Consider the following 23,842-nt stretch of genomic DNA (forward strand, 5'->3'; position numbering starts at 1 on the left):
GGGTAAGATGCGAATTGACTTGCATGCTAATAAGAAGGCAGACTTGGCAGAAGTTGGTGGCTGATTAGATAGGAGGCACATGAAACAGGAGTAAGGTATAACTCCCAGGTTGCAATTTGAGAGAAATGTATATGGGACGATCCCTTTAGATGCCATCCTTTCCCGTTCCTATAACCCTCATGATTCAGAACACAAACTTCAGAGCAGCCCTTTTCTTCAAATCACTGACAAGTTATTCTATGGTTATTCCTAGATATTTTGTGCTTTTTATTATTCTCCTGAATGAGATCATTTTTCCATCATAGGCTCTTATTGGAGATGACTGTATATGAAAATTTATTGCTTGGGGGTATTTATCTTTTTTTTTTTTCTTTCTTTTTTTTGCGGTACGCGGGCCTCTCACTGTTGTGGCCTCTCCCGTTGCGGAGCACAGGCTCCGGACGCGCAGGCTCAGCGGCCATGGCTCACAGGCCCAGCCGCTCCGCGGCATGTGGGATCTTCCCGGACCGGGGCACGAACCCGTGTCCCCTGCATCGGCAGGCGGACTCTCAACCACTAAGCCACCAGGGAAGCCCAGGGTATTTATCTTTGAATCAGATATTCTGCTAAATTTTCTTATTAATTCCACATGGTTTTGGTTGAACCCTTTGTCTTAGTAGATGATTATATCATTTGCAAAGAGTGATAATTCTGTCTCCTCTTTTCTTAATTCTGATTCAAATATTATTACATTGGCCATAACTTCTAGGAGAACATTAAATAACAATGGTGATAATGCTCATCTTTGTTTTGTTCCTAATTTTAGTGAGGATGACTCCAATATTTCACAATTCAGTATGATTTCTTCCGTTGCTATGACATAGATAACTTTTATCATGTTAAGGATACTGTTCTCCTTTGTTACTGGTTATCAAAAAAAGGTTTTAAAGGTTTGAAATCGTTGTTGAATTTTATCAAATCCTTTTGCCCAAAATGACTTTTAGTAATGTTTTTGCACCTGTATCCTAGGTTTTAATTGAAAATTCAACACTTAAGCATTTTCCAAGGGTAATAAATGAATGTTGGGGAGGAAGGAAAGACACAGGGGCTCCTGACTCAAAATCATACTTTAATCTTCCATAGGTCAAGGATGGGGTTTTTAGCACCAAGTGTAGTAGGCACTCAATAAATAAATCCATAAATGATTTCTCATTGAGATGACATCCGATTTAACACTTCATTTTTTGCTTGATAAGTTCATCTAGTTGAGTGAAATCAAATAAAGGGAATTTTTAAAAACACTGTCTAAGGATCCTGTCTGAGGCATCAGTGATGTTTGTGGGGGACCTGAGTATAGGAAAATATGTAAGAGATGGGATATAAATTTCACTGTACTGTAAACACGTAACAAATTTTCAAGCATAAACACAAAAGATATTTCTTTTCTTCAATATATGGTTGGTTAATTGGTTGAGGGGTGATACTGAGGGAAGCAGCATAATAGTTTAGTTTTCCAAGAATATCTTTTTTTTTTTTTTTTTTTGCTGTACGCGGGCCTCTCACCGCTTGCGACCCCTCCCGCTGCGGAGCACAGGCTCCGGACGCGCAGGCTCAGCGGCCATGGCTCACAGGCCCAGCCGCTCCACGGCATGTGGGATCTTCCCGGACCGGGGCACGAACCCGTGTCCCCTGCATCGGCAGGCGGACTCTCAACCACTGTGCCACCAGGGAAGCCCCCCAAGAATATCTTTTAAGTGATATGCTCTTTAAATCTAATTGACACTGAGGTACATATATATATATATGAAATATACACATACCATATATATGGTATATACACATATGAAATTTTTGATCCAATAAAGGAAAGAATCTTGTTTTTTTTTATTCTGACACCATGAATGACTTATTTTAGATGATTTGGATGAAATGTATTCATTTGCCTATATCAAACATATACATAAATATCATAAATATAAATGATACACATCATTTTCCTGTATCAAAAAGAGGGAGAGAGTTTTTGTATTATTTGGGGGGATATTTGCATTCTTGGTTATTAGTGTGTCCTTATAAGTTTCTTTTATCGTTCTTATAAAGAACATTAAAAGGTGCAAATAATTAACAGCCTTTTCTTTGTCCAGAATTACTGAGCTTCCTGTTGCTCACAAATGTTTTTAAAAGAAAAATTTGTATTTCAAAATGAATGAGGGGATAATAAACGCTCAGGAGCCAAGATATGAAAGATGGCTACCTACTACAAAAAGCTTAACTCATAAGATAAAAGCATGAATCAAGGAAGACACTATGAATATGGTTGTCAAGATTCTTTTGGATTTAACGTTATGCTGCAAATCTTCATGTACACATAAAAAAATAAACTGAAAGCCCAGTATTTCTTTCAAGCAGGATCCAGAAAAACAAGCAATATAATGAACATTACAGAAATTTTAGAATTTTAGAAATGCCACAAGGCTAAATCTTACAGTTTGTGGAATATCATAGTTCTCGTCTTCAAACATTAGCCCTATGATATTTTGGTCATTATTATTGGAACCATACCATCCATTCCTTTCGAACATCTTTCTTCAGGGTAAGTGCTCAATACTGAAGCCCAGTCCAAGCCAAGGATGCACAGATGGGTGGTTACAGCTGCAGCTCCTCTGACAGACTGCAAAGCCCGCTGGGACACTTCCCCCAGCTCTGTCTATCCATCTTGTGAGCTGGTGCAGCTCCACCTTCTCAGGCCTTTGTTGAGTGTGTCCGAGGACTTTGGCCAAAATGTTACAATCCGAATGGGTCTTATTAGTGGAATGAAAAATGGGCCCCCAAAATACATACACACACACAGATCACGTTTTTCCTGAAATGACTGACGATTCTAATCAAAAAGAACATTATAATAGTTTTTTTTTAAACCCTCAGAAATAGTGTATTCAGACTCTCTTCAGCAGGGTGAATGAGTCAAGTTACTCAATAGAATCCATTCAGACTGATTAAATTGGAGCCAAGCCAAAACAGATCTTCAAGATCTGAGAGATAGTGGTCATTGAGCCAGGAAGAGGGAAATGGCATCCACTAAGAATGTACAGACCACAATACTGATGGGAAATAATAAATTGGCCAGTCCAAGGCTAGTGCAGAAATTTATAACAATGAACGTTCTAGGCCTAAATCATCACAGTTCCCTTTAGTTAAAACATGGGATGATTAATCTGAGACACCTGCAATTATACCAGAAAAGTCCAGTTAAAGATTTTAATTAATTCTAAAGTTTCTGAATTTATATTTACTTATCACACCTACATTCCCAAAATGATTTGAGATGGTTCACAAACATATATTAAATGCACAAATACCTACACACATAAACGAAAATTTAAGGCCATGAAAGAAAAATACGACTAAAAACAACGGGGTTAAAGAAGAGAAGTTATGCGGGAAGAAACCTGGGGTGAACTATTTACTGAGGCTAAGAATTAAATTTATCTCTGAGTTTCTTGGGAGCCAAGTCCAAAAAGGAAATAAGACATATTACATAATTCTTAAGATCAGATGAAAGAAAGAATACTACCTTTTAGTAGTAAGACCTTTCCTATTGTGACTTTTGAAAAGAACAAAATCAGTCTTCGAGATTCCATCCACAATTTTAAGGTTGCCTGTCCTGCACAATTCCTGACCTAGATTGCCAAAGACTATGAAATCAGGCTTGATACATAAATTATGCAACCGCACAACCAATGTCTAAACTAAACAAAAAGGGAAAAACCAAATGAACAAACGTTTCCAAACATTTAAAAGTTAGAAGCACCCAAAATAAAAATTGAAACCGGTGGCAAATACAGTCAACCCAAACCTCAGCAAACCAGAATCACAAAACCCTATCGCTGCAGGCTTGGGAATAAAATGCTGCTTGTCAGTCAAAGTGTCTACGGCATATGGGTAAAGGTTTCAGGCTGCTATCTCCAGACTCATCTTATGGCAATGGTTCAACACCAGTGAATGGTGTTTTAAACAAAAGGAGAGCTCATTCAAAATGGGTGTTTGTGAGTTACCGGTCAGTGTAGCTGTGCCGTTTGTCTGAGTGAAAACTACTGGCATGGGAGAAATGAAGTGCAGCTCCCAGGCCTTTGGAGTTTCCTAAGCACTGAAAAGCAGCCGGGAGGTTAAAGCTGGCTGGTCGGAATGGCATACTTGGCTGAATGCACAGCCAGGTGGCTTGGGCATATTGGCAAACAACTGGCAACCTGCCCAATACATATGGCTTAGATTGCTTTGCTCTTCCCATGAAGCCTTCTTCGACTCTTGAACAAGCATTCATTTTAGAACAAAATGCATCTGAGTGTTAAATAAAATCTTTTAATATCTGACATAAAATCCTTTTACCAAAAATAAAAATAAAAAGAGGGGAGGGGTGGTTGCCAAATGCATAAACTAAAGCATTTCTTTTTTTGGGGGGGGTGTGGTGGAGAGAAACTTTGCAGATCCCTTCTCGAGCGTCTTTGGACTCCATTATTCGGAACTTTCAGTTTCACGGGGGTTAAAATGACCCCTGCAATCCCTAGGAAGCAGGGTTAATGTGAAGTTTACAGAAGGCTGCCAAGAGGTTAGGCAACCATGGATTCTTAATGAATACGTAAAAATACAAAATATGTAGGGTAACTTAATGGAAATGAACACCAGATACATTTTATCAAGGAACAGTATTAAATCTTGATTGACAGATAACACTAAAAGGTGTTAGTATGGTCTATCATGTAAATACATATCTGGAGACTTGTTAAAACACAATCTCTAAGTGCTAACTGTTGAGGCACATGTTACTTTACGGGCTTTACCAAGTGGCTGCCTAATGTCAATAGCATGACGCAAACTTAAGGCTTACAAACCCCAGCTGGTCACTGATCTCTTATAATGCTACCATAGTACCACATTACATATTCCACAAATACTATTTTCCTGCTGGAGTTGGATTTTCTCCTATCACACGTGTTTGCTGGGTGCCCAACATTTCATTTTAGTTTACAGGATATCTTAAAAGTACTAACAACTGATGTATTAGCTAATTAGATTACATGAATTATTATCAAGATCCTGTTTCACTTATAATAATTTTTAAATGTATGTTCATGGTCTCTTAAAATTGCAAGTCATTTATCTAATAAACTGTGTTAAATCCTCTGGAATTACTATAGTCTACTTTGGTAAGAAGATTATAGAGTTGGTATTGTATTATGTGGTTGGTTTTATTTTCTTTTTCCTAAGATATTTAGCTCAGTAACAGCTCAAACACTAAAACAGATTCACCTCTCGTACTAATGGGGGCTCAGACACTAGCAAATCTAATATCTCTTAGATAGCTGCAAACATACATGATATGATAGAAAAATAATCCTTTATGCTTATTCAGCAAATACTGAAGATGTCAGCTGGATGAGAACAGCAAACTTCTTTTTTGGTAATAAAAAATAAAAATTCCTGCCACACTTGTTCCATCTCTTTCCCATGCAAAAAGATACTAAGAACGTATAAATTCATATGATGGTTTTAGATTGAATAGTTACTGAGTTTTAGGTTAAAATCTTCACATCAATTTCCCTTCTGATGGATTTTACTTTCTTTCCAAAAAAAACTGGAACTGATAAAAACCTTTTTTAAGGCATGGGGCAAATTTAAAGCAGAAGTGTACAATGGATTCTTATGTCAGGAATCTTGAAAATAATTCTTTTTAAAAGTCTGTTTCGTAGGAGGCATGACATAATAAAAGAGAGCTTCATTAACAAATCTTTCCAATGCTTAAAAATTATGGGGTGAAAGGAAAGGAGACATTTTAAAAATGAACTTTAGAGTCATATGAAATGACCTTTGTAGCATCACACTGTCACCACCCTTCCCCTCTCCTCTTGATCAGCAAGTAGTACCACTTAGAGCTTTATTAGAACATCCCTTTGGCAACTTGGAATAGCTCCAGGCAAAGCTGTCTTCCAAGGACACAGTCAGAAGTACTTAAAGTAAATTGCAATGGACTGGATGGATGAGTAGTGGGGGTGAAACAGACAAATCAAGCAGCATTGCTTCTGAGATAAAGTCCCCCTCCAAGGGGTACTTAGTACTCACATAGAGACCAGAACATATTCATTTTTAAGGGCTCTCCCTGAGCAGAAGGGTCAACAGGAAGATGACTTTTGCACCAAAAGGGACCAAAATCCTAAATTTCTTCACTTAATAGCAGAAAAAAAAGACTGAGGGCATAATTTCACAAAGTGTGTTTTGGGGGGATTCATAGGGGCTACAAGCAAAAAGGTTCCACTGACAAACAATTTCGGAACCACTAGGTTAAACAAAGTTCTCAGACCCCTTTAATATATTAATGTGCACTGTGACTCTTCAAGAGGGACAACAGTATGCATTTATATTTTAAATATATTTCACAAAAAAAACCCAAATCCTTTTTCCATGGAGCGTAAGATGCAAATATTGAAAACTGTACTTCGGTTAGTATTATGTTAGTAAAATGTTAGATTTAAGTAGAATTGTTTAAAATTAAATTGAATAGCTGAATTCAAGACAACAAACTAACACAAAATCTTTCTTAAAAACTAACTGAAATTCTTTAATAATTACCCTATTTTAAGCACATTGTCTGGCCTTACTGTTTTATACCTCAATAAATAAAATGTAATTCTATCAGCGGTGAAAATCTCTCCTCCTCTCCACAAAAGCTCTACCTCAACCTTTTCTCTTCATATTAGGCAAGAACCATCTGGTAATTTGTAAGTGGAGAGGTCAGTTTTCAAACAGGCTGATTTCTGAATATTGGCTTTAAATTATTTATAACAAAATTTAAGGTTAATTTTCCTGGAAGGTTCCTCTGATGAAGGTTTAGTTGATATCCTCAGAAAACCTCACAGTAAATGTTAATAGAGTTTAGCACCGCTGATTTCCTTGATTATGGCGATAGAGTTGTCTGATAAAAGAATGTGAATATGAATAAACAGAAATACAGAGGATAGAGTGGGGGGATAATAACTATCATTCTAATAAAATTACTGCTTAATATCAAATGGGAAAGCTACACTTTCAGACAAAAAAGAAATTTAGGACAAAGAATCCTGGAATTATGTGGAATCTAAGAAAAAGTGAAAAAGTGATTACAAAAATATTTTCCAAAATACAATTTGAAATGTTTATCTTATGTTATAAAAATAAGTGAAATTTTATGGAGCTTCCAAGTAAATAACAATCTCATTTTATATTCTCAATTCCCGCTCTCAAACTTGAAAAACTGTAAGTTGGTACACAGAGTGTCAAAATTTAAATTATGTTTCCGTGCAGAAGTACACGGAAAGGCTCTTCTGCCCATAGTTGCATGGAGTACCTTTCATAAAAGCTACTTTAGAAAAGTGATACAAGAATCTCCTTGGGTCACAGTTAATTTTCCTGGTAAACATTTGTTCTGTTTTATTTTTGCTTTTGGACTCTGCCTATTTCCTGCCCAAAGACTAGTCTCATCTAATGGTAATAAAGGACTCATTTCTTGGTTCAAACTCCTGAAGAAAATGTCCTTGAGATGGTGTAATTTTATTTAACTTAATTTTAAAAGAGCTGCTGTTTAAAAATTCCAGTTAAAAAGAAAAATTAAACAGTTCTAAAAATAAACAATATTTGGTTAAACAAATACACAGATTTAAAGCATATGGGTAAAAATGAATGTTAGTGTAAACATACGGCAACATTTTTTCCCCTTCAAACAATCTCAGAGAATAAACCAAAAAAAAAAAAAAAGTTATTTTGGTTTAAGTTGTGAAGCCATTTTAATAAGTAACCTTTTTTACTCAACAAAAAACATTTGTATAGCCTCAGAAATCTGTTTCATTTCAGTCTTTGTGTAAAACTGCACATGAAAAGTATATTTATAAAAGAAATACCAGACTTGGAATTATTTATGTCATTGTAACATATATATAATAAATGAGAGCTCACTGGAGATATACATATCTTACACACATAAAGGTTGAATTCTGTCCTAAAACTTACACTAAAAAAGTTTTCTTTTCTAACTGAATCAGATTTTAAAGTTTTAAAAAGCATTATTTCAGTAAGGCTTTCCATAATGCTTTTTAAAGTATAGGTAATAGTGTGTTACCTACACTTTAGCAAAACAGGATCTAGCTTTTTCCCAGATGTGCTACCAACCCTAAAAACACACCATTAAAGTTAGTAAGTATTGAAATATACTGCTCTTGGCTCGGGGTTCAGTCCTCTTCCCGTTCTAAGTTAAAGGAAGGCTATGAGGACTCAAATCTTAAGCTTCTGGTAACATTCACCCCAAAATGGGAAACCAGAGCTGTATAAATCTGCATTTAACAGATGTTTCCAGAACGCAAACAAACAGGTTGAAAATATATTAACGAGGAGAAAAGACAAGGTACATAGAAACCCAGCCGCAAAACTCTTAAAGGTGTATTGGGAACCTTAGAAACAAAATACAAATCACTTCACTTTCTTTGCAGTCTGACATTCCTGGTTTTATATTCAGTATTTTACATCATTGCTATGGGAATTGTTCTTTGAAGGTATTGCTTCTGCCTGCAAAGTTTAGAAGACATAGAAGAAACACATGGAACTTTTAAACTTCTCTGTAACAAAAAAAGAGCCCATACTATCAATTTCTAGAGTAAAAATTAAACAAGTAGATCATTTTAAAACTTCTTATAGTGATGGTGTTTGATATAACTTTCAAAAAAGTGTCTTGTTTTAGGAAAAATTTTGAATAAAAATGTTGTACTGAGTTCAGAGCGCTTTTGAAGCCCAGGGACCAACTGTTCAGTTTTAACAAACCAACAATGTCTGTTCATTTTGCCCAAATCTTTTCAGCTTAAATATTCACAATGTGCCATTATTACCGAATCATTATCTGCCTTTAGCTCTGACAACAGCATCATACGGGCTATGAAAGGCTCCTTTCTTCTCCTGATTAGTCCCTAAAACATTTCCTCATCTTACAGTGCTTTTCAACTTCCCAGAATGCATTGCTCAATTACAGTGCTGAAATTAACTGTATGCCACTCTTATTTATTGAGGAAAGAATAATCAAGTACTCCAAACCATGTCATGGGTTGCCCACAATTTTATATCAAATTTCAAGTAATAAAAATATTAACCCTTTCCAGATGTCAATTTTTTAAATCTACTATTTGTTTATCTTTACTTTCTGGGCTGTGTCTTACCAAAAAATCAACAGTTTGGATTTCTGCTGTTCTTTATAATGTATAGCTTTTACAATGAATTCTACATGTTCATGGAAGGGCTGTTTATTCTTAAAATAAAGACCTATCTGAGTTCTTAAAAGTAAGTTTTTATCAGAGCCCTCTTTAAACTTAAATTCCTTCTTTCTTTGCTTAGAAAAGTAGGATTTCCTTCCACTTCTACAAATGCACAGCGTGGAACTGCTGCAAATTATCTTTCTGAAAGCAGGAAGCAGAAATAAATAACAGCCCTGAGATTAAAGTGTAGAAATGTTCCAATTCCACAGTAATTTTGTTTATACCACTAGATAGCACCTCTTCCTCCATGATAATAGTACATAATCTTATTAAACAGAAAATGTGAGTAATCTTTTTACATATGCTCTTCTAGAAATAAGTATGACTCTAATAGGTATTATTTTGAACACATTATCAATTAAATTTGCCAATCTTCAAATATTATTCAATTGATTATTTCTATCTTGGGGAGAAAGCTATATTCAAAGCACTTAGCAAATTTAAAAATGGATTACATATCAAACACCGCAGTTGAAATATAATTAAAGGATATGCGTTGAGTAAACAAACACAAAAAGCACAGAAAACAATGAAAAGACTATGATGGTACTCAACACTGCAAATACTTGTATGAAAACGGATGGGAAGATTTAACACATGTGGATTTGTATTTGTTTGTTTTATACCTTCAGCCAATGGAAGAACGTAAATAAAAACACTTTTTAAACCTCAAAGATACTTACTAACCCATGCATACATTAATCATTCATACCACATGATTATTGTTCAGTATTTTCTGCAATAACAAATTGGGGGGTGTGGGGGTTATTGTGGGTTTCAGCAAACCACATTCTATTTAGGCAAAGCCAAGTATTAAAGAAAGGCCTAACTTGCCAAACCAAGATAAATACATGCCATTATTATGATTACATAAAAGCCACTGTTCTCAGCGTTACAATTTCTCTTATAATTGGCACTATTATAATTAAATGGATTCATATGTTTACAATTCTTCTTTGAATTGTAAAGTGATTTAGCAATGATAGTGTCTCTAATTTCTTTTAACTATACTGACAGACTTCACTTAATCAGTGGTCTAAATACCACATTGCCACAATAAATTAGGTAAATACCCAGTAAGGCCTGAATTGCTATTGAGTTTAAGTATGTTATAATAAGGTAGCAAGTAACTTCTCCAAAGTCTGCTGCTGGACTAGCCCGCAAACCCACAAATTGGAGGGGACAGGGTAAAGTATTCCAATGGCATTTGAGATATTCTATGATGGATACAGAGGCATAAAGGCAGGGGAACACACACACACACACACACACACACACACACACACACACACACACTGAGTTAAAACCCCAGGAAGTAAAAGATTATTTTAAAAAATATAAACATTAATATTGTGGATTTTGTGGTCCCTCTTCTTCCTTAAGACCCAAGAAACTCTTCACTTCCCATCACCAGGGAGACAGTGGCATAAAACATACCCCCAGATTATTGGTGGAAAATGCCAATGGAATATGCCCTAGTTTACCTTCCTCCCCCCAAGTGGAAGCTATTTTATGTTGTTCTATTAGTGAAAATAATGTGAGATAATTGGTATTTCCTTAAACATAAGATAACTAAAAGTTTAATAACTAAATTACTCATGTAACATGTCAAAACTATACAGCTAATAAATGTTTAAAAGCAGTTTTTAAGTAATTGAGGTGAGTAGTTGGATAAATAATTCTTTTACAGACAATGAAGTATACAAGGGAGGAATTGATCAATTCCATATTACTTAGTTTTGTCTAAAAAATGTTTTAAAATCATAATATTGCTTTTTTAAAAGATGATCTATAAATCACAATTAATATATGGATATTTATTTCCATATTAATTATAATAGCAAAAACTTGCAAACAAACTCAGTATCCAATGCAGAACTGATTTTATAATAGTCCATTCATTATGGCCCATATATTATGGACTAAATAATAGTCCATATATTATGGATTATAAGACAGCCATTAAAATGATGCTGGAGGAGAATATATGACAGAAAAAGGTGTTTGTGATAATGCACTAAATTTTTAGACAGGATTTTAAAACTACATACATATATTCAAGAGGCTGAATCCCAGAATGGCAAAATTTTAATAATGGTTTTCCCTAGGTGATTTTTTTTCCCCAGGTGATTTTATTTTCTTCTTTTTACCGGGGTGTATAATGCAAATTACAATGATGGCATATAAATCCTATAGTAATAAACAGAAGTAAGCTTTTGTTGTTTTTTATAAAGATATTATAACACAAAGCACTTGCGCTCTGGGCACTTAAATCACTCCTATGAATTTCAATCCTCATGGTAAATGTATTTTAGAAATGTTAGCAATTTTTTTGTGTGGCAGTACTAATCACTACTTGTTAAACTCTGCTAAATTCCCAAATGCTACAGGGAAGAAAATTTCAGAGACACAGTAGATATAGACTGCTATTAGAGTACTATCATGAAATTCTCTTAGAGAAAAATTAGGTAGAAGGAAAACTCTTAAAATTTAAAAACTGTCAAGAAGTAGAACAGGAGCCAGAAAGATTATGCGACTTTGACCAAAGATACACAATTTAGTTAACACTCCTAATTGAAAAGTTTATGATTATTAGGCTCAGGTTTGCCTTTCCTCAACAGTTTTCTAAGTAACTTATTTGAAACAGAGTTCATAAGAAGCAAGTAAAGTCAGTCATATCCAGTAGAAATTTAAAACAAAATATAATGAATATGTAGAATTAGGACAAAATTGGCTTTTTCACTTTTATGTTCTCTGACATTCTAAATGAAAGAGAACCCGTAACTGTCTGGTTTGGTTTCCAAGTTTCAATGGAGACATCATATTTCCAGCCCAAATGAAGCAAAATCCTCTAACTGCCCTAAAAATTCAAAATCCTTTGAAAAATCTTCTAAAGATGGCTTTAGAAAAACAGCAATTCTATTATGAACATTTTGTAATGCATGCTGGATGTAAAACTGTAGAGGATCATGCAGTCAGGAAAAAGAGTACCCGGGCATGTAATTCTATTTGATAGTCATCATTTTTGATGCTATCACTGTATTATTTTAAACACAACAGGTATGTTTAAAAGACAATAGACATGAACAAACCCCAGGTACAAAAGGGCTACTTCAGGAGATGTCCGGTGAGGCTGGACAACAATTCTAATGAAGGCAAATACAACCCTACCTCTAACTCACAAGTTTTGATAATTTCAAGCTATGCACATATCATAACAGGTCAATTCAAACAACACACTAAGAATTTGCTAAGACCCCGTATTGAAGATTTCCTCAAACCGGCCAGTGTCCAGCTATTTGGCAGTATGTGTTATCCCTAATTTTCCCAGCTGTAACCGGGACACTTCAAGGCAAAAGGCTTCCCGCTATGGGTCTTTTAACCAATCTGAATCTTCCGTAGATTTCCACCCCCTCCCCACTCCCATAGAGGGGATAAAGAACAGTCAGAGCTAATGTTTCTGACAATGGTAGACTTTACATACCTACATAGAAAATAAATAAAATCCCCCCAAAACTGAGGTTCATGGTCTAAGGTATATTCCACACACCATGATTTAGGAAATGATCATCTTCATATCACCTTAATTTTTCAATGCTTTAAAAAAACCTCTAATACCTTTAATACATGGTATAGAAACACAATACTATTATTGAATCACAATTTTCACATTTGGGGTAAAACTATGTACAGAGTGAACAGTGGAATGAATTGTCCATCCCTGGTTTTGGTCTTCTACCATGCTAAGGCAAACTGTGCCTGGACTTTCTATTCCTGATGGCTCTAAAATACCTCTGTGGGCTTTAGGTTCATAAAGGCCCAGGTTCCACTGGGATAACACATATAATGAACTTAGCCCAGCATACAATAAACCTTCAACACATATCAGTAGCAACATTTATATTCCTGGACCAAAAAATATAAGCATAATGTCATCATTAAGATCAATATTAAACTTTTGGGGGCCCCTAACTCTTCAGATATGATGAAAGCCACACACCCCCTTCCCAAGAAAATATATATACTCAAAACATACACCACTTTGTCAATTCAGGGAATTCTCAAATATCTTAAAGCCAGCACATGAATGGAGTTGAAGAACCCCCATTTCAATCAGAAGACCCCCCAAAAGAATTTATAAACATATTTTAAAATTATAAGATTTTCAGAGACACAGAGGTAAAATAAGAATCCACAATGCATTACAAAAAAGGAGTAGTAGCGGGCTTCCCTGGTGGCGCAGTGGTTGAGAGTCCGCCTGCCGATGCAGGGAACACGGGTTCGTGCCCCGGTCCGGGAAGATCCCACATGCCGCGGAGCGGCTGGGCCCGTGAGCCATGGCCGCTGAGCCTGCGCGTCCGGAGCCTGTGCTCCGCAATGGGAGAGGCCACAACAGTGAGATGCCCGCGTACCACAAAAAAAAAAAAAAAAAAAAAAGAGTAGTAGCTAAATTGTAAAATATCTCTGCATATTTAGATATGCGTCTCTCTGTTTTAATTACTTAGCAATAATGAGGTAAATACGTTTGGCAAATGCTACTGAAGTAATGAATATATAAACATCCCCCCCACCAGCTTTCCTCCTTAAGCTTTTGCTGAACACGAAGGAAACCAACATTTATGAAGTATCTTCAATGTGCCAGCGACTATGTGAAACACATTTCTTTTTTTCTTGCGGTACGCAGGCCTCTCACTGTTGTGGCCTCTCCCGTTGCGGAGCACAGGCTCCGGACACACAGGCCCAGCGGCCATGGCTCACGGGCCCAGCCGCCCCGCGGCATGTAGGATCTTCCCGGATCGGGGCACGAACCCGTGTCCCCTGCATCGGCAGGCGGACTCTCAACCACTGCACCACCAGGGAAGCCCTGAAACACTTTTTAACATTACCTCATTTCTTCTTAATAACGATGCCACAATATAGACATTGTCATTACCCTTTGTAGAGGCAAAGAAATTGAGGCTAATAGATAAATAAGCAGCGTGCCTGAAGTCCCAAAGTTCTTAAGTGGCAGAGCTCAGACCGAATACAATGTCAGATCTTAAGCCTTTATTCTGTTACATTTATGAGTTTCTAAACCACTGAAGTCAGGTTTATTCTAATTCTAATTCTCATTGAGTAAGTCTGAGAAACCTTTCCTCTCCAAAGTAAAGGTTAATCATGTACAGGGTTGTGGGGCAAATATTTCATATTCTCCTTTGACCTATGCCTCCAAAGTTCTATTTCTCAATCCTGAGCTTTTCCCAACACGAGCCAGCTCAGGTCCTCTGGGACCATCCCTTCCTGACTTTAGCTCTGTCATGGGTTATTAACCTAAACTTGTACTCCTGAATACCTCCTAAAACACAGCTAAAGGAAAACTAGAAGAAAATAAGGTATAGATCACTTAACCATAAATTTTGTAATTACTTATAGTTCTCTTCCAGGCATAATTATGTACATTAATATAGTTCATACAATAGACTCAAGCTATCTCCAAGTTTAATCAACTACCTTTCTAGAGTATATATACACAGACAAACAAAATAGGACAGTAAAGATTATTGCTACACACTGATACCAAAGATCGTACATGAATAATTATTCTAAACATTTGCCTCAGAGGCAATTCATTTGCCTGTGCCATCAGTCCTGTCTTGTTGAATCGATCAGTTTTTAAAAAACTAAGATGACGATTCAGCTCAGCTGAAACAGTGAAACTTTTTCAAGTTCCAGGAGCCAACTGGAACAACGTTTATGTTCCACCATGACACTCCATCTATGTGCCACAAGAACGAGAAGGAGAAGCCTTTCTTTGAAAGTCCTCCACTCACCTTAATATTTTTCATATATATATATATGTGTGTCTGTGTGTGTATATATATATATATATATATATATATACACACACAGACACACGTATACATTTTTGTATACATGTATGTACACACACACAATTTAGGGCTTGTAGGGCTGGTAGGCAAAAACTGAAACCCATGATACTGAACTGGGCATCCCAAGAAGTTAAAACCTATTGAACACGCACCTTCCAGGAAAAGATGATATGATGACGGCACAGGGTTATTACTCAAACCTCACAGCCCTTCCAGAAATGTGAACTATATATCACTATGAACTGCATACAGTGATGGTCCATTAAGGCCCCAACTCTCTGATGGAGTGAATGGAAAATGAACCAGGAAGCTACTAACACAAGGTTTAATTGTGCCAAATATCACTATGAGAGTATATCAGCACCACGCAAAGTTCATAACCATCCCCATTTCTCCTTGCACTTGGTAGCATCAGCAATTGGGGGGAACTGTCAAGTTCTTGGCAAATAAACCATCAAGTACATCAAGGGTTTATTTAACCAAAGCAACGTACATGACTGATGACCACAGGTACCTAAGTTTGCGTCCTCGTGGCCTCTTGTTCAATTTACCTGTTTCAGTCAGAACGACCTTAGCAGAGCAGAGTGTAGAATCTGATTCTGAGTCACATGGAAAAGGGATGAACAAGTCTTGAAATACTTTAGACCATCATGTTACTGAAATAAGTTAATAAAACAGTGATTTCGAAGTGACCTGATTTGAACGGGCAATTAAAAAAAAAGAAGTCATTTATAGGTCAGATACTATCATCCTTGTTCAGTTGCAGCTTGATAGATGGGGAGCTGGTTTATCTCACCTACTTGAATAAGTTACACTTGTATAATGACGAGGTGCACTTTAAAAGCCTTTTATGGTAGGTGGTGATCACTGGAAAGCTCCCAAGGAACTGAATTTTTATCAATAGGGTTAATCTTCTGATTTTGTTCTGGTCTTTTGATTTCTCACCTAGTTCTAAATGTATCTAATGATGCTAATTCCTAAAAAAAAAGTGACAGTCTTTTGTCTCCAATGGTGGGTGGCTTTAATGTTTGTGTTCAGAACAGAGAAACCTGGAACATGCTTATCAAAAACTGACAGCATTACACAATCAGTAATTGCATGGACATGAACCCATCAGAATTTTCCAGCTGTGTTACATATAATGGAATTATTCATATAAGTGATATAAAATATTTTATACCTCAAATTACAGTGTAATCATTTTTAACAATTTGTCAATGTTGAATAATCCATAAAACGTACTTTTTAATTCTCTTCATTAAAAACACATTTTAATGCAATGATACAAATTCTTTTAAAATACCATTGTTTTCAGTTTTAAAAGAAATATACTCATGAAGAAAGACCTAAATTTCAATAAATATTTCACCTCAGGCCCATATCTTCTGTTGAAGTCTCCAGACATGTCATAGTGCTATCTGGTGTTAGGGAGGGTAAAAGTGTGTCTCAATCTTTGCAGTCCTTTGCAAACTTCATTATAATAATATAGTAGTTAAGTGTTTGGGAGCTAAGGGAGTTTAAGAGAGGTAAGGCCTTTTCACAAATTGTGCTGATTTTAGCAGGCAAAGTCTATAACTTCAATGCCATTTCCTATATTGGCTATGGAAGTATTACAAAATCTGCATTTATAAAACATCCTTAATTCTGCTAGAATGCCAACTATAAGATAATAAAGGACAGTGAAGTCCTCAGAAAGCTAGGCTTAGCAACAGTATACTTCAGAGGCAAAACACAGGATCCGGAGACAGAGATCTTGGCATATACTCAGATTCAGAAGTAACAGTTTAGTAATTTGGGAAAAATCTCTTAAAATTCTCAGAGCCTCAATTTTATCACTTATGAAATGGAAGGTGATGTTGATAATAATGGTAATAGTAATATTAATAGACGTTTTCCCTCAGTGAACAATTATAAAGCTCAAATAATATAGTATATGTGAGGCAGTTTGCAAGCTGTTAACTGATATGCAAATGAAAATTTATTATGAGCTCAACTTTTAACTTCCATCAGCCAAACACAATTCCCTGGCTTTTCGTCCCAATTCCCATCACTGAGAGCCTACATAAGATATTAGCAAAACTCTTACTTTCCAGGATTTTCTGTTTTTACTTGCAAGGCTGAGGGTGAAGTTCCATTTAACTTAAGTGGTTCAATCCAAACTGGACAAGCAGCTTCCAGCAAGGAATATCCTGAAAAACCCTAGCAGAACACAAGAGTAGACCCCTTCTGACCACAAATTAGAATCCTCTCTCTGATACGATCCATGAATTTGTATCTTTTAATTGACTGTCCACTCAGGCCTAGGGGAGTCATGACATGATGCCCTCCACACACCTGTAAGAAAATAGCAACCCAATCACCTACAGTTTTAGGTTGATTGGGGGAAACCTCCAAACTTCCATACTTCCAACAAAACGCAGTGGTGCTTTTTTTAAGTCAGGCAGGTCAACAGCCTGATTCTTACTTTCCTGGCATCCATCCTTCCCTGCTAGAGTCATGAAAGGTATAACCAGGTCCCTACACGTGCCTGATGCGTCAGCAGGCCTCACACTGTTTGACTGGCAGGGGGTGGGGGGCATCATCTGTGTGCAGCGTGAGAGAGCAGCAGCCGCCAGGAGAAGTTGAGTAACATGAACTCTGACCATATTTCAGGCCACCCGAATTGCAAGGTTGCTGGTAAATGCTAAAGGGAAAAGTGGATTTTACTACCCCTTTATGAAACCCCTGATATCCTTTCCAAGAAACTGTACTCAAGCAATAATAAATATTCAACATACAGTTATTTGGTATCAAGGGCATTTTACCCTCTGGATAAAATAGTAAAGTAAGATCACCAAGACCTGAGGTTCTTCTAATTGAGGTTCAAAATGGGTAGGAAACTAGGCCCAGGTGTTGGTGCAAATATAAGTATCAACTTGAGATGAAAATGGAAAAAGAAAAAAATGCAGGCTAAAAGAAACAGGAGAGAGAAAATGAACAAGGCTACGTACACTAAGTAGCTCATCCTGGGAGATGTGGGTTTGCAGTCTGTCTGTCCCACATGAACACGTCTCTTCACAACCTTCCTCTCCTACGGACACTGAGACACTCACACATCATCTGTAGCCAGCACGCCATGCCTCTAACTAAAATGGTATCCAAGTCTGGAGCATCAAGATGGATACACTGATGGCCTCAAATATCAACTGCCCACCAGAAACTTCTAAGGGTCTGAATCAAAGCACATGAAAGAGTTGGAGGAGCCAGGAACATTTTCACATGCTGTAAATATTTATATCCAGCCAAACTCAGGCCATGTTAAATTTAACATTTCATTATTATTATCAGGACTTTCTTGATTTTTGTCTTTTTTTCTTTTGCACTCACTGCAACTGATCCAACTGCCTGAGACCAGAGAGCATGGCCAACTCAGTGAAAACACTGGAACACGCAAAGGAACTGTCAGAGGGGAGCCATGGTGAGCTTCCTCAGATGCCTCTGCCAGGTCACCAATGGTGAGCAAGCCACAGAGCGAAGACAGCCAGGGAAAACTGCACACTTGAGGAAGAAGCTAATGCAGCTGCCAAATTGAAAATAAGTATGGTCGACTTTCGATTATCCCAAGTGGTTTAACCACAGGGCTTCCTTCTTCCCGCTGCCCAACCTCAGTCTGGGCTGCAGCCCAGACGCTGAGCAGGGTGGGGGTCTGCAAGTCTGAACAGAGTGTCTGTGTCTGAAGGTGTGGTCCCGACTCTACTGAACTGTGAATTTTCTTTTATAAACCAAGCAACAAAGTTCTCTTTTATCAATAAGTCCAATTACAATATATAATTTTTATCAATAAGTCCAGTTACAATATATATGAATGAATACTGAATGAATATTGTCAAAAAACAAGGTTATTAGCCTCTTTTTATTGTTATTAAAAGGAGGCTCTTTAAAATCATAGGCAGATGCTTAGTTGATGATAGAAGGAAGCTCTATAAGTTTTGTTCATTCATTCCTTCGCTCATTCATTTATTCAAAAAGCTTTACGAAGTCCTTACCATGTTATCTGTCAGACCCTGTCCCAGGCACTCTAGACGTAAAGATGAAGATAATTCAGTACCTACTCATGGGCTCACAGTCCCTACTGGATAATAAAAACTTAGAATGCAAATCTAAGTGTTTCTAAATCTAAAATATTTCTCTAGATTCATACTTTACATCCTCAAAGTAAATGTACTTTACTTGGTAGCTCTATAGAACAATAAGCTTTGGTACGTGTCTCAAAGGTGACGTATAAGAAAAGTTTTATTGGAGTAAAAGGTGAAACTTTAGCAGTAGATGGAATCTGTCTTTGATGTTCTGCCCCATCCTGTGCCCTTGAGCACAGAAAGCCAGTTTGCTTGCTTGTCCCTTTTGTTAAAAAAAAAACTTTTTAAACCATCACCCCTCCTTTTTTTAAAAAAAAATAAAAATGTATTTATTTATCTGGCAGCCCCAGGTCTTAGTTGCAGCATGTGTGATCTTTAGTTGCATCATGTGGGATGCAGGATCTAGTTCCCTGACCAGGGATCAAACCCAGGCCCCCTGCATTGGGAGCAAGGAGTCTTAACCACTGGACCACCAGGGAAGTTCCCTTCACCTCTCCTTTAAATCTCTCACAAACAACCCCATTATCCTACAGCTACAAATCCAACAACTGGTTTGTGCACTCAAATTCACACCATAACTCTGTATGATTAATGAACACCAAAACCTCTACCAAGGTTTTCTCTTTTTTAAAAAACACAAAACTCTCTAATTAATGGACTATGCTATGAAAGCATATTTAGTGGAGGGGAATATTTCCCGATATCACTTATTTACTCTAGATATTTAAGACCTATATTCAAAAAGAAGTTACTTAAGCGCTCAAAAAATTCGGTTTCCTCATTTATAAAATGGGAATGATAATATTATAAGATTTACAAGATTGTTGAGAGAATTAAATGAGATAATTCATGAAAGCATTTAGCTTGGTATTTATCTTTTAAAAAAATATGGTGTTACTATTTATCATCATCTTCATCATTTAAATATTGTTATTAAATAAATAGCAATTGGGCAATTCATTTCTGAACTGTAATCCACCACTGATTCAAAGAACAAGACAATCATGGAACCAAAATTTTCTCAATATTGTTAAAGCTTCATAAGATCTCAATGACTGGGAAACACAATTTTATCGTAATCTGCTTATTAAAAAATTGGGCACTCTTTGTTTTTTAAGTTAACATATGCAATTCATCATAAAACCCTAGAACTTAGCAGCTATGGGGGCAGCAGTCATGAGAGGGTATCTTCAGGCTCTTAGAATGAGAGAGAGAGAGAGAGAGAAAGTCACAACCAAGCAATAATTCTGGGAGCTCAATTTAGTTTAAAAAAAAAAAAAAAAAAGCCTATCCTTTAACTGGCCAGACACATCAAGAACAACCAAAAAGCCTCTGAACTTATCCCTTTCAGTTCACTCAACCAGGGAAGTGGGAAGAAGGTTACACTAAGATACCAGTAAGCCACAAAAGTATCAAACTTCCTTCCTAATACAGCATACTCCTTGCAATCTATTTCCTTGCTTAAAATTTATTGCTATAAATACAGAGCATGAAAAATGTGAAATGATGCCAGTTCAGCCATCACTTTGGCCCCGATCCTTTGCTAAATTTATGCATCTCTCTAGCTTGTTTAAATGCCAAAGAGCTAGGCAAACTTGAAGAATATTATGCTCTTCTCTTTGGTAAAGAAGTCCACCTGAGCATTGCACACAGATGGAGACAAGAGAGCCAAGGGAAAAGGGATAAAAACATTCACTTTGCAGATGAGAATAACAGGTTTGAGATGTCCAATCAGGAAGGATTACAGTGAAATCATCTCTCAGTACAAGTGATCTCTGGATATATTGCACATTTCCCAATGCCATATCCATTCTTCCAGTCTTTGTCCAATAATGGAGATATATACATGTATACATATGTATACATATGTATGTATATATGTATGTGTGTGTATATACATATATGTATGTGTATATATATACATATATGTATTACATAAAAAAACAGAATAAAGTATGACTCATCATGAGAAAAGTCAGAGATGCATGGGCCAGACTGGAAAGCAACTATAAAGAAAGATATAACTCAATAGAAGATAGTCATGATTGAGGACAGTCATGCTGAAAAAATTTGTATGTGCTAACTATTCTCAATTCTCTTATGTTTATGTCTCCCCCTCCACATTTGAAGTTAATGACAATAATTTAATTCCTAATGGGAAATGTTCAAGGGAATAAAGTTACCTTCAAAACTTGGACATGTTGGAACTAATGATTTTTTTCTGAACACAGGAAAACCAAAGCACAGCAAAATTCTTTTTTTTTTTTTTTTGATTGCCCTTGTTACCTATCACAGGGACAATATGAAGATCTCTTTTGAGTTCGCCTATCCTCCCTTTACAGTCTTTTTTCACTTGAGGAAAACCACACTTGCCACTGCAGAGATGCGTGCACCCTGGGCTGAGGAATCCAAGGGCACTCCACCCTCCCCTGTGATTCTGTCATCATTATGATTATGTTCACACACTTTGCCTGGATACCATCAGTTTCTGTCCAACAACACCTGGCCTCAGCATGAGAAGATCTTTGAGGATCCTACATATATATTCATAATAATGAATATCTACCATAGTGCTCTGTACAAACAGAAAAATATCCAGAAGGAAATGCACCAAGATTGAATGATAATTACTTTTAGATGGTGCAACTGTGTATGGTTTCTCTTCCTTCTATTTTTCTGTATTTTCCAAATGATCTATAATAAGCTTATATTAGTTTTATAATAAAAGTCTTTAAAAATACAGATGTGGGGCTTCCCTGGTGGCGCAGTGGTTGGGAGTCCGCCTGCCGATGCAAGGGACACGGGTTTGTGCCCCGGTCCGGGAAGATCCCACATGCCGCGGAGCGGCTGGGCCCGTGAGCCATGGCCGCTGAGCCTGCGCGTCCGGAGCCTGTGCTCCGCGACGGGAGAGGCCACAATAGTGAGAGGCCCACGTACCGCAAAAAAAAAAAAAATAAATAAATAAAGATGTGAATATTAATTTTCAGCATCGGTGCACACTGTGATGTGTACTTTGAAGGCTATCTGATCCTGCCCTCAAAGAAATTATATGGAAAAATGAATCTTTAAAAAATAATCTACAAAAACCATTTAAGGGAGAGAAAATTATTTGACCCTAAAGGGTTAATGATGGCTTCCAGGAGAGCAAATCTAGACACAAATAACTGCTTTTACAGAATAAACAGGTTTCAGTTTCTCCAAAGAGAAATATGTAAATCTGACAGACAATTCAATTCTCTCAAGTATTTGTTTTCCTCTGAAAAATCAACTTCTACTTAATATCATTAGGATGCAATAGATCAATTTCTGAGAGAAAAAAAAGAAACCTGCATGTTTTAGTTTCCAAGCTCCTTTAATTCAGGAATTCTTTGGGGTCCTTCACCCAGGGCTTCTCCGATGCAGCAGGAAATCCACCCTTTTCCCAGCAGCACTGGGAATGACTTCTCTATTCGGTCCTCTAATTAAAGGGGCTGTTACCATTACAAGCTTCATTCAATACTTTCTCTTAAACATGTCATAAGATGAGTATCTTATGACTGCCCAGTACTTAATCACCAAGAAACCAATCCTGTGTGAACCCTTTTTAAAGTCTTAAATCTTAAACTCTAGACATGTTTATTAAAAGTTTTAAATCATATTCAATCATAGAGCTTAATATGTATTTTATGGAAATTACTAATGGGAAGAAATACCAGAACATCTTTATTAATACAAGAATAATAACAAGCCACTTGCTACGTGCAAAGCCCTGTGCTATAGACCTTATATGAAGTGTCTTATTTAATCCTCATAACAACTCTATGATATACTGTTATTCCTATTTTACACACAGCAAACTGGACCTTGGAAAGATTAAGTAGTTTGTCTAAGGTCACAAAGCACAGCTCCAAACTCTGGTCTTCTGGACTCCAAAGCCCATGCTTCTATATCTCAAGTTGCTTCCCTTTGAATAAAAAAAAAAAAGTGGGAGCTTGCGTCTTCTCAAAACTAAAAAACAAAACAAACACAAACACAGAAGGACCACCAGAATACTCTTTACCTCTTCATGCTCTTAAACCACTGTATATTTCTCCTTCCTCTGCTGAGCTCATCCTCCGCCTGGCGTGAACCAAGTGCACTCCGGCAGAGAATGGCAGCAAGAATGATGAATTGATCAGAACTTGCTTGCAGCAGGATTTTTAGATGCAAGATCTCACTGGTGTACGAGAACAAGAGTTTAATCATAATGCTAAGAACAGAAAAAAAGAAAGAGATGATCTGTTATAGGGAAGGCTTCGGAGGAGCTAAGTTGTCTCTCTTGGCTAAATATTAAAGAAAGGAAGCACTTGATCTACTCCTGCTACACCGTGCCTCCACTGGGAGTTCTCACTTTTTAAAAAGTATTTCACACATTGCAGATAGTGCCTTACCTTACCACTCCTGAGAAGCTGAGTCAAAAAAAAAAGCTCAGTACATTACAAGGCATACCATCATCTAGCTACACTGAGTGAAACTTCATTCAATTCTGTTTGTTTTCCTCAGCAAAACCCCACACAAACACCAAGATGAAATG

The 23,842-nt window shown here is 36.8% G+C and overlaps 1 protein-coding gene across 10 annotated transcripts in view; it reads right to left on the reverse strand.

Annotated features, from left to right (window-relative positions):
• The window catches only part of NFIA (nuclear factor I A), a 398,082-nt gene that overhangs the window by 251,595 nt on the left and 122,645 nt on the right, over window positions 1-23,842 (reverse strand). The window lies entirely within an intron of this gene.

Source organism: Orcinus orca, chromosome 1, assembly GCF_937001465.1.
Source record: "Orcinus orca chromosome 1, mOrcOrc1.1, whole genome shotgun sequence".
In the NCBI taxonomy this organism is placed as follows: Eukaryota; Metazoa; Chordata; class Mammalia; order Artiodactyla; family Delphinidae; genus Orcinus; species Orcinus orca.